A 13197-nucleotide genomic window follows, 5' to 3' on the forward strand; every position below is an offset into this window, starting at 1 on the left:
CCTGCTTCCCACTCGAGCCGGACATAGTTCAGCCAGGAATCTCCTGACAGGGAGAGACACCTTAATGAATTTAGATAACTCCAAAGGGGGAGTGTTGAAAGATGTCCGCGGCAGTGAACTCCGTTACTAGAGCCCAATCGGACTTGATGGGCCCGGGCGCGCGCGGTTCTGAACCCACGTCCGGACACAGGTCCGGGGGTCCGGTGATGCAGATCCCCTTAACGGCGGAGTCTGTGTTTGGCTCTACCGCCGAAGAGTATGCGGCCTCCATGGAGGGGTCCATCCACCCGTCCTCGGTCGACTCGGTCTGCCCCGGATTTAGATCCGGAGCGGCTGCAGGGGCGATATCCTGAATACTGTCCGTTAGCAGATTTAAGTCATGCTCATCGTGATTGTTCAACACTCCCGATGCGGGCCCAAATCCGTCGAAGATCAAGTCTCCGCGGATATCGGCCGTGTAATTCAAGTTCCCAAACCTGACCTGATGGCCAGGGGCATAGCTGTCGATCTGCTCCAGATGGCCAAGCGAGTTGACCCGCAGTGCGAAGCCACCGAACACGAAGATTTGTCCAGGGAGAAAAGTCTCGCCCTGGACTGTGTTGTTGAAGGTTGGGGGAGCCATCGAGCCTTACAGCGACGGCACAGAGGAACTCTCAATGAAAGCACCAACGTCGGTGTCAAAACCGGCGGATCTCGGGTAGGGGGTCCCGAACTGTGCGTCTAAGGCTAATGGTAACAGGAGACTGGGGACATGATGTTTTACCCAGGTTCGGGCCCTCTCGATGGAGGTAATACCCTACGTCCTGCTTGATTGATCTTGATATTATGAGTATTACAAGAGTTGATCTACCACGAGATCGTAGAGGCTAAACCCTAGAAGCTAGCCTATGGTATGAATGTTGTTGTCCTACGGACTAAACCCACCGGTTTATATAGACACTGGAGGGGGCTAGGGTTACACAAAGTCGGTTACAGAAAAGGAGATCTATCATCCAAATCGCCAAGCTTGCCTTCCACGTGAAGGAGAGTCCCATCCGGACACGGGACGAAGTCTTCAATCTTGTATCTTCATAGTCCAACAGTCCGGCCAAAGTACATAGTCCGGCAGTCCGGATACCCCCTTATCCAGGAATCCCTCACACCCCCTCTGGGCGAGCCCCCCTATCTCGTGGGCCCCTCGGGCGGCCACCGACGTACTTCTTCCTCCTATATAAGCCTATGTACCCCGAAAACATCCAGGGAGCCAACGAAACACAATTTCCACCGTTGTAACCTTCTGTATCCGCGAGATCCCATCTTGGAGCCTTCGTCGGTGCTCCACCGAAGGGGGAATCGACCATGGAGGGCTTCTACATCAACACCATAGCCCCTCCGATGAGTTGTGAGTAGTTTACCACGGACCTTCAGGTCCATAGTTATTAGCTAGATGGCTTCTTCTCTCTTTTTGGATCTCAATACAATGTTCTTCCCCTCTCTTGTGGAGATCTATTCAATGTAAACACTTTTTGTGGTGTGTTTGTCGAGATCCAATTAATTGTGGGTTTATGATCAAGTTTATCTATGAGAAATATTTGAATCTCCTCTGAGTTCTTTTATGTATGATTGAGTTATCTTTGCAAGTCTCTTCGAATTATCAGTTTGGTTTGGCCTACTAGATTGATCTTTCTTGCCATGGGAGAAGTGCTTAGCTTTGGGTTCAATCTTGCGGTGTCCTTACCCAGTGACAGAAAGGGTTGCAAGGCACATATTGTATTGTTGCCATCGAGGATAAAAAGATGGGGTTTATATCATATTGCATAAGTTTATCCCTCTACATCATGTCATCTTGCTTAAGGTGTTACTCTGTTCTTATGAACTTAATACTCTAGATGCAGGCAGGAGTCGGTCGATGTGTGGAGTAATAGTAGTAGATGCAGGTAGGAGTCGGTCTATTTGTTGCGGACGTGATGCCTATATACATGATCATGCCTAGATAATCTCATAATTATTCGCTTTTCTATCAATTGCTTGACAGTAATTTGTTCACCCACCGTAATACTTATGATATCTTGAGAGAAGCCTCTAGTGAAACCTATGGCCCTCGGATCTATCTTTTATCATATAAACTTTCAATCTACTTTTATTTGCATCTTTACTTTTTGCATCTATATTATAAAATACCAAAAAATATTTATCTTATCATACTATCTTTATCAGATCTCACTTTCGCAAGTGGCCGTGAAGGGATTGACAACCCCTTTATTCCGTAGGTTGCGAGTTCTTTGTTTGTTTGTGTAGGTGCGTGGGACTTTTGAGGAGCCTCCTACTAGATTGATACCTTGGTTCTCAAAAACTGAGGGAAATACTTATGCTACTATTGCTGCATCACCCTTTCCTCTTAAAGGAAAACCAACGCAAGCTCAAGACGTAGCAACCTTCATATGCAATGTTTTACATTCCGCTGCTATACTCTTAGAATTGCATGTGTAGGTTGATTGCTTGACTTGTGTAAAGTTGCTAAAATCTGCTAAGACTTAAAATTGGGGAAAAGCTAGATTTTTATTTGGTCAAGTAGTCTAATCACCCTCCCCCCCCCCTCTAGACATACTTTCGATCCTACAAGTGGTATCAAAGCTACGGTCTCCATTTGCCTTGATTTCCATAGCTTTTGGTGATCATAGCCTTGGTTTCACAACCTAGGAGACTATGGTGTCTAGCAAGGGAAATTACCATCGTAGAGGTCCTTACTTTGATGGTACTAATTTTGCTAGTTGGAAGCATAAGATGAAAATGCATATTCTTGGACATAACCCCGCCGTTTGGGCTATTGTGTGTATTGGCTTGCAAGGTGAATTCTTCTATGGGAGAGAACCGAACTGTGAAGCTACCGCGGATGAGTTGAAGATGCTGCAATACAACGGTCAAGCTTGTGATATTCTCTTCAATGGATTGTGCCCCAAAGAATTCAACAAAATCAGCCATCTTGAGAATGTAAAGGAAATTTGGGATACTTTGATTGATATGCACGAAGGTACTGACTCCGTCAAGGAATCCAAATTGGATGTGCTTCAAAGTCAGCTTGACAAGTTCAAAATGAAGGATGGTGAAGGTGTCGCTAAAATGTACTTTAGGCTTGCTCTCATCACAAATGAGATTGCCGGCTTAGGAAGTGAAGAGATGACCGATAGATTCATCATCAAGAAGATCCTAAGAGCCTTGGATGGAAAATATGATACCGTGTGCATATTGATCCAAATGATGCCCAATTACAAAGATCTCAAGCCAACGGAAGTCATTGGAAGAATTGTTGCTCATGAGATGTTACTCAAGGATAAAGAAGAGCTTCACAACAAGTCAAGTGGTGCTTACAAAGCCTCATGTGATGATCCTACATCATCAAGTGAGAAACAAACCTTCAATGAAGAATTGAGCCTAATGGTGAAGAACTTCAACAAGTTCTACAAGAGTAGAAGCAAGGAAAGAAGTTCCAAGTCAAGGTCCTACAATGACAAAAGATCTTCGAGTCGTGAACGTAATTTCTACAATTGTGGAAGACCCAAACACTACTCCAATGAGTGTATGGCTTCCTACAAAAGAAGAGAAGATTTGCCTAAAAGAAGAAGTAGAAGAGAGGAATCACCACCAAGAGAGAGAAGGAGTAGAGATGATCGTTATGAACAAAGAACCTCCCGGAGAAGCAAGGATTCGGAAAGGAAGGACAAATCATCAAAGAGCTACACAAAGCGAAGACATCAAGCTCACATTGGTGAATGGGTATCCGGCTCCGATTCCGACCATCACTCCGAAAGAAGTTATCACTCCAACTCCGAATATACTCAAGACAAAGGTGTTGCCGGTCTAGCACTTGTGTCAACAAGCTCCTATGACATATTTGACTCACTAAATGAAGGAATTGTAAGATGCTTCATGGCTAAAGGCCCAAAGGTATCACACCCCGAGTATGTTGATTTTAATAGTGATGAAGATGACTTGCTAGGTGATGATGATTTACTTGTTGATAACTCTAGTTATGAAAACTATGATGAATTTTCTATTAATCATGCTAATCAAGATAAAACGAATGTCGATGATAAAAAGGAGATTGATCATCTAAATAAAGAGCTAAATACTCTTAAGTTAGCTCATGAAACTACCTTGGAAGATCATCGAGAACTTTTAAAGACTCATGAAAAGCTACGCTTTGAAAAGCTCAACCTAGAGCAAGAGCATGAGTTTTTAAAGGCAATCAATGATCATCTTCGCAAGAAAAGTTCTTCTTACATTGCCAAGAGTTTACTCTTGTCTACTTACATCCCACAAGTAAAATCTAGCAACAAGAACAAGAAAGATTCTTCTTCTAGTAGTAAAAATAATCATGCTAAATCCAATGTTATTGCTTCTAGTAGTTCTCTTGATTCCACTAATGATTCTCTTAGGCAAGTTACACTTGAGCCAGAAAATAGCTTATTGAAGGGATTATAGAGAAAGGTGTTTACAAGAGCCTTGCCGGAAGTAAGCAATTTGACGAAATTGTACGCAAGCAAGGAAGGCACCGGAAGAATCAAGGTGTTGGTTTTGAACGAAAGTTCAATGCCAGTGGAGTTGAGTGGGACACAAGCTCCTCAACAAGAGAAGTACGATCCTACTTCTTTCCAAGGGACACAAGCTCAAGATTATCTTCCACCACAAGACCACAAGCAAAAAGGCAAGGATAAGCTTCAAGAGGAGATTGATGCATTTGAAGAAGCTCCCAAGGCCTTGGTCTAGTGGGTTCCCAAGACTACATCAAGTTCTACTTCATCAAGTATGACTACAACCCCATGGATTCCCATCAAGATTATATGGATCCCGAAGAAGAAAAACTAGAGGGTTCTTGAGGGTGACTCCGCCAACACACTTCACTCACATCATTTTGGCAATAACAAGTGCAAACAACTTCCATATCTTGCACTAGTTCAAGGAGTCACAAACCCTCTTATTGGTAAGACAAGGGACAAGGTAACCTAATGCTTTCATGGACATCATCTTGTGTGTACATCATTCTATGTCCATGGATATCCTTGTTTGTTCCTTGTGGGACTAACCCGTGTAGGTATTGAAAGTGCAACTCACTCCAATGGATTGCTCCGAATGATCTACATCAACATTGAGCATCCACAACTTCAACATCTACATGAAGTCATCATCGACAAAACCCAAGGTTAGTTCATCCCTCTTAGGGGGGATATCACATCTAGGGGAGCTTTACTCTAAGAATTGAGCTAAAGCAACTCTAACAGTGTGAACACGACAATGCTTTATGTATAAGTGGTAACCCCACTTTTGCTTAAACGATGAGTATGACCTATGATCAAATGTTCTCATTTGACTCCTAAGTCAATATACTCATATATAGATGACCTACTCATTGCAAATTGCTTGATAGATCCTAGAGTGCTTGTGCATGCTTTGCCACATGTTTCATTTGTCATTTTATTGTGTGAGCATGTTGGTTGCATATTTTACTCATTCGAGGACATCCACTTGTTGCTTTGATTGTTTAGCTCTTTCTATTTTTCCAAGTGGATGGACAAGAATGCCTAAGAACCTCCTCTAGCTATCTATGCTTTTCTCGTCTCAAACTCTATTCATGCTACATCACAAAGTTTGATCAAGTCAGATTCGAACCATTCTGTGTGAGGAGAACTCGGAGTCCTCGATTCATCATAGACTTAAATTTCCAAAACCTCTTTGTGCATTTTGGTATGACCGAGTCATCCATTTCGGTCACAACGAGTTCACTAAGTTGATCTAGGTTTTCATCTCGGTGCAACCGATTTGAACATTTCGGTCACACCGAGTTGCAGCAACCGCTTGCGATTCTGCATATCGGTGCCACCGAGTTGTTCCACTCGGTCACACCGACAGGGTTGGGATATATATATATATATCCACGGGTGAGATTTTGGAAATTTCTTCAAAAGCCCTCAGCCCGCATGTATCCTGCTCTGCCTCCTCGGGTCTCCGGATTGTTTCCTCGCCGTCAGCAACCTCCCGCCGCTGATTTCTATCGCCGTCAACGGGAATCTGCTCCGTCATTGCTGCCGTAGCAAACTCCCACAAAACTAGGGTATGAGTTTGACCCCTTGTGCTCTCTTTTTTACCTCCGATTCTAAGCACGAGGACAATGACATGATCTTTGCCACGACTGAAATCAACCTATCCAGAGAAAACTTCCTTTAGGCTAGGTTTGATTCGAAAATTTAGGGTTAGGTCTCCGTTGAAATCATCTCGGACCGACTGAACTGTAGAAATCAGTCTCACCGATTTGGCTTAGGCCATTTCACATGCGCTTTTCGTTTTGACCGAAAACTGCAAATCCGTGTGACCGAGTTCAATTCTCTGTGAAACCCTAGCAATCTCGGTGACACCGAACTGTGACTCGGTCTGACCGAGTTCACTAGTTTAGGTTCCAAATGTTGCTTCGATATCACCGAGTTTATCAATACGGTAGCTCCGAAATCATTTCAGTAGAGAACTAAAACTAAGTTTTTGACTCATTTGTTTTGCAAAATCTCTGCACTTTGTGATTCTCATCTACTCTACCTCATCTATATCTATTCACAGGGTTTGTTGTCAGTTTGCCTGCCAAGATGTCTGACCAGAGTGATAGCCAGAATAAATCTGAAGAGCAAATGCAAATGAGTGAGGGCACGAGTTCCTCAAGCGGCTATGATGAGGGCAGCAGGAGCACACCAAGTAACTTGCCCAAGGCAGCCACTAGAACAAGAAAGAAGAGAACCTCAGACTCTGAGGATGAGGACTATGTTGCTGTTGAGGATGAGGCCACCTCAAAGAAGAAAGTGCTAAAGAAAGAGTATGGTACTGCTGCTGCAACAAAGCCAGGGTTGAATAAGAAGGCACTAGCAAGGAGAGTCCCAATGTCAAAGCCAAGGAAAGTTCCAACAGGAGAAACCATGAAATTCACAATAGAATTAGATGATGGTGAGGCAGTTGGAGATGGCCAGAAGAAGAAGAAGTGGGCAAGAATCACAACTGCAAAAGTTCTTGGAAAGTCAACTATGGTAAGAGATTCAGAAGAAGAGGAAGAGGAAGAGGATGTTGCACCAGCACCCAAGTCACAAAAGCTTATGGGAGATGCAATCAAGTCAGGGGCTGCTACTTCTAAGCCCAAACCTGCTCCCAAAGCTGCTGCTCAAACCACCAAGTCTGCACCCAAGAGAGGCACCAGAAACATCCCAGCTGAAGAGAAGAACAAGGCCCCAGTGCCTGAAGTTGAAGAAGAAGATGCTGAAGCCCAAGTGCTCAGAAAGCTTAAACTAAAGATTCCAGACAACAATGACACTCATCCAGTGGCAGAGGACATGAACATCAGAAAGGATGCAGGTCTAAGACTTTGGAGGAAGAATGATCCTTATAATGTGAGAAGGAGAACTACAGTGGACTACAGGTTCCACACCAAAGAACAACAAGATTTCTATGAGACCATTCTGCTTGACAAGAAGCCAATTGTCTGTGATATGGATGGGTTGATTGGGAATACATCGAAGAGAATGAATATCACATTCTAGGTGTATATGACAGCTTCAAGTCTTGTGGAGTTGACAAGTTTGTTGGACAGAAGCTCACCAAATTGAATGATGAGCTAATCATGCAATTATACTCCACTACTCATTTCTATCCAGATGGAAGGATAGTGTGGATGTCTGAAGGTACAAGGTACCAGTCAACTGTTGAAGAATGGGCAAAGTTGATCAATGCGCCAGAAGACCATGAGGATGATTTGGATGTGTATGCCAAGAAGAAGAATGACCACAACTCCATGGCAAGTATGTATAAGGAAATTCCTGATGAAGCCCTGGAAACTCATAAGTTGGGCTCAGTGAAATACTTGTTGTCTGGTCTGCCTACTATCAACACTATCTTAAGGCATACTCTATTGCCCAAATCTGGAGATCATAGGATGATAAGAGGACATTCAATCAACTTGCTGCACATTTTTTATGTCCCTCAAAAATTCAAGGTCATGAGTCTGATTGTAGAGACAATCAAGAGGACAGCTGCTGACCAGAAAAGATCTTGTGGGTATGCTCCACACATTCAGGTGCTCATCAACTCAAAGATGGGCACATGCACTTACTTTTTGGACAAGGAGCACTTACCTCTCAAGCCAGAATTTGAAGACAACACTGTTGTGATGGATGAGAATGACCCTTCATCAGTGCAAGCACATGAGAAGAGAGCAAAGGCAAGGGCAGAGAAAGCTGCAAAGATACCAAGTGCTGAAGAGGCATCTCAAGTATTCTTGAAGAGAAAACAAGATCAACTTGCATTTCTGATCCAATCTACTTTCAGGATTGAGAAGGGCTTGACCACCCTGACTCAGAATCAGGAGAGTTTGGAGAGGATCATTGAACAAAAATTCTATGATCTTGATCTGAAAGTGACTGAGATGCAAACAGTAGTTGAGCAGCTCCAGGAGGAAGCTGAGGAGAAGAAATGGAAGGCAACTACATATGCTTTTCAGCGAGTGCCAAGAGGTCAGAGGTCAGCTGCAGTACCAGTACCTGATACTAGAGCTACCACATCAGCACCAGCAGCTACAACTTCAGTGCCACCTCAACCAGCCACTCCACTAGCTCTACATCGACAGAAGCCTTCATCCTTGGAGTCATCTCTACACCACCTCACCGGAGACCAAGCCTAAGAGACGCATAGCACTATGCATATTTGAACTTTTTGGTAACTTGTTGCCAAAGGGGGAGAAATATGTATAGATCATAGTCTTCGAGAGAGAGTGTTGCTTTCTGTCTCTCTTGTTATTTGTTTGGTTGAACTTTATTGTGTGCTTGTTTGATACCTTTGTCCTTGTGTGAGATACTTGTATGATCATGTGTTTGATCATATGCTTCTTTAATGTTTGCTTGGATGATATTATCTCTTATATCCATATATGATCATTCACTTTGCTTGGTGATGAGTGCATGCTTTTATTTGCTATCATTTTGAGCGCTCCACCAAGATGTATGTGACATGGAAGAGTAACCCATGATACTAATCGATTGAGCATTTGCATTCAAAAGCAAATCTTAAATAATGCACAAATTTAGGGGGAGCTCTTGCTTATCACATACTTCTCAAAGCGGTGATGTATTTCAATCTTATTATCATTTGTCGAAGCTTTGATCCATATATTGTCATCAATTACCAAAAAGGGGGAGATTGAAAGTGCAACTATCCCTGGGTGGTTTTGGTAATGATTAACAACATATAGTTCATTGAACTAATGCTATTTCAAGATGAATATTTCAGGAAAGTTCAATGATTGGCATGGCATGGATTAGGAATGTGGACCCCTCAAAATGCTAAGAATAAAGGATTGGCTCAAGCTCTAAAGCTCAAGACTCTACATTTTACTTTTAGTGATCCAAGATCACACTGAGTCCATATGAAAAGCCAATACTATTAAAAGGGTATGAGGTGTTGCTTAATGGTTGCTTGCTCAAAATGCTTAGTGATATGCTTCAAAAACCCTCAACCACTTTCTCGTATCCACATATGTCCCAAACCAAAAGTCAAACTCGGCCCCACCGATTAGACCCATCCGGCGCCACCGAGTTCATTTGACATAGCCATTGCCAGAAACCCTAGTCACTTTTGTCTCACCGAAAGGGATCTCGGTCTCACCGAGATGGGATTGCAAACTCTTATTTCCCTTCGTAACAATTCAGTCTAACCGAGATGAGCGAACGGTCCCACCGAGTTTGCAATGCAAACTCTTTTTTTCCTTTCCTAACGTTTTGGTCCCACCGAGATGAGCGAATCGGTCCCACTGAGTTTTCCTGGCCAACTCTCTGGTTAGCTTATTACCAAAGTCGGTCCCATCGAGTTTGTGTAATCAGTCCAGCCGAGATTACGTTATGCCCTAACCCTAAAGAAATCCGTCCCACCGAGTTGACATGTCGGTCCCACCGAAATGCCTAATGGTCACATTATGAACTAAATCGGTTTGACCGAGTTTTCTGATTCGGTCCCACCGAGTTTGGTAAATTGTGTGTAACGGTTAGATTTTGTGTGGAGGCTATATATACCCCTCCACCCTTTCTTCATTCGTGGGGAAAGCCATCATAGCATGCCTACACTTCCAGCATTCATTTTCTGAGAGAGAACCACCTACTCATGTGTTGAGGTCAAGATATTCCATTCCAACCACATAAATCCTGATCTCTAGCCTTCCCCAAGTTGCTTTCCACTCAAATCATCTTTCCACCAAATCCAATCCTATGAGAGAGAGTTGAGTGTTGGGGAGACTATCATTTGAAGCAGAAGAGCAAGAAGTTCATCGTCAACACACCATCTATTACCTTGTGGGGAGTGGTGTCTCCTAGATTGGTTAGGTGTCACTTGGGAGCCTCCGTCAAGATTGTGGAGTTCAACCAAGGAGTTTGTACGGGCAAGGAGATGGCCTACTTCGTGAAGATCTACCCTAGTGAGGCAAGTCCTTCGTGGGCGATGGCAATGGTGGGATAGACAAGGTTGCTTCTTCGTGGACCCTTCGTGGGTGGAGCCCTCTGTGGACTCGCGCAGTCGTTACCCTTCGTGGGTTGAAGTCTCCATCAACGTGGATGTACAATAGCACCACCTATCGGAACCATGCCAAAAATCTCCGTGTCAACATTGAGTTTGCTCCCTCCAAACTCCTTCCTTTACCTTCATATGCAATGTTTTACATTCCGCTGCTATACTCTTAGAATTGCATGTGTAGGTTGATTGCTTGACTTGTGTAAAGTTGCTAAAATCTGTCAAGACTTAAAATTGGGAAAAGGCAGATTTTTATTTGATCAAGTAGTCTAATCACCCCCCCCCCCCCCTTAGACATACTTTCGATTCTACACTATCTATTTTCTATAAAACACTCATCTTGTGATCCATATTAAGTGTGTACTGGTGGACGGCAAGCTGTTTCTTTTTGGTACTTTGTGCCATCATGAAACTTTGTAGAGAGTTTGGTTTGTTTGGAATCATCCTCTCTTTTGGGAGTTTGATATCATTTTGTGTGTTTCAATGGATATCTCATTCCTTGATGTATCTTGTAATGATATCTTCCAAGCGATGATTTCCCCATTGGCTAACCTAATTTCACTTGGTATTTATTTTCATTTGGTTTTGTTTCTTGGAAGTTTCGAGCATGCATATTTACTTCATGTATTTTATTTCGCATGCTTTCTTTCTTTAACCCAATATATAAGTGAAACTCGACCAAGTCTCAATTTGGATGAGATGTGCATGAAATTTATCTTCATATCTATATGGCGAAGTATCCATTGAAAACGTTCATTGGGTGAAAACTTGAAAACTATGCTCGTGGGCCATCGGATTGCAAATGTATGGTACAGATCAGAGGTGGGAATCCCCCAGCCACTTAACCACAGTTTTCCCAATAACCCCCTACTAACAGTAACCCTACTTTTTCTCCAGCCGCAGGGATTCAATGGCGACTAACTGCGGCGCCGCTCGCGGCGGCGACTCGAAGGCTGCAGCAGCGCCCCACTCGACCGCATCTTGGCACTGACCACATGCGCTGGCGGCGCGACGTTCGCCCCACGCAACGACGACCCACAGCCATGGTGATGCCCCTGCGCGGCGGTGACCTCCGTGACCCGCACTGCACCCACACGGGAGGGAGACCAAGCGGCCGCGGCGCTTCATCCATACGACAGCGACCCGACGCTGCCTCCACAGTCCACACGAGGGAGACCGAAAGGCCGCGGCGCTGCATCCATTCGACGGCGACCAGACAGTTTGCTTGCCCTTCAAAACTGCTCCCCGAGAATGTTTTGTTGGTGTTTGACAAAGAAATTCCTGATGTTTTGCTGTAACTGAATGAATGTAGATGTATAGACAAATCCTAGTTCTTTTGCTGCACGTGAATCAGTGTGGATCTACAAAATATATTTGAATGAATGTTGATGTACAAGAAATCTTTTCTGTCATTTCATTGACATGGATTTCATGTGCTACAAGCCTACAACCAACAGGAATCGGAATATGTACTGGCGCACTGAATTTCATGTGCTGATGTTATATCTCTATATTTGTACTTCCACTAATGCCAAATATGTACTGGTAGTATTCAGAGAAAACTGAAATTTATGAGATAACATCCAAAGAGCTAGAAGTGACAAGCCATGTATATACTGGTGGTTAACATCCGCAGTCTTGCTAAATTCGGAGTTGACTAAGCCATCTGCTACAAGCCTACAACCAACAGGAATCGGAATTAACCAATTGTAGCTAGTAAAAAGGAACAGTTTGCCATGAGAAACAACATTCCTGCACAGCTATTCAGAGATACAAGGCCATCTAAAATGCATCCAACAAGTCAGCTTCAGTACAAATATTCAGAGATAAAATATTCAGGCAATGATTTCAACATCACTTCTATGCAGTAAACTGGAGCGAACAACATGCCGCGAGAAACAAGATTCTTGCACTGCGAATCGAAATTCCACCATGACCCTTTTTTCGCGGAAACAGAAAAAAATATTCCGAAGAACTAACATATTCAGTAATACACTTGCACTGAATTATGTGCTTGTATTATAAAAATTTTGTCTTGCACAAATTCTCAGATTACATCATTGGAGCACCGTTCAGTCTAAATAAAGAGAATGAACAATGCGTTCACGTTGAGTGACAACACCTCAGAAGATCAACATTGCATTCAGAAATTTCGTCTCCACAACAAATCTGCTAAATTTTGTTCGAAGGGCAAACGGTAGAATCAAGTTTTGAATGGGCAACAGCCCATTCCACCGCCGGTGGAAATCCTTCGGCGAGGTGGACGCCTACATCGGCGCCGTTGGTAGGCCCGCCGTCTATCGCCAACTGTAGCATCCACCCGGCGGCAGCGCCATGGGGGCCGGCTTCGTCGTCTGTCGTCGCGGTGGGGGACGGCTTCGTCGTCTGTCGTCGCGGTGGGAACGGCTCGTCTCCGCCGTAGGTCGTCGCGGTAGAGGAGGCCCCGTCATCGGCCGTCGCGGTGGGTGACAATGGATAAGGCGAAAGGATTTCCTACCCCGTGAGTAAGACAGGGGGTTATATGAAAAATAGCCATAAGTGGCTGGTTAGGAAACCCACCTCTCATTTGTGCCATGTGTTAAAGATCCAACGGATTGGGACTTAAGTTTCCAGATTTTCATCAAATCAGCATTTTCA

The sequence above is a fragment of the Triticum aestivum genome, chromosome 7B (assembly GCF_018294505.1).
Source record: "Triticum aestivum cultivar Chinese Spring chromosome 7B, IWGSC CS RefSeq v2.1, whole genome shotgun sequence".
NCBI classification, from domain to species: Eukaryota; Viridiplantae; Streptophyta; class Magnoliopsida; order Poales; family Poaceae; genus Triticum; species Triticum aestivum.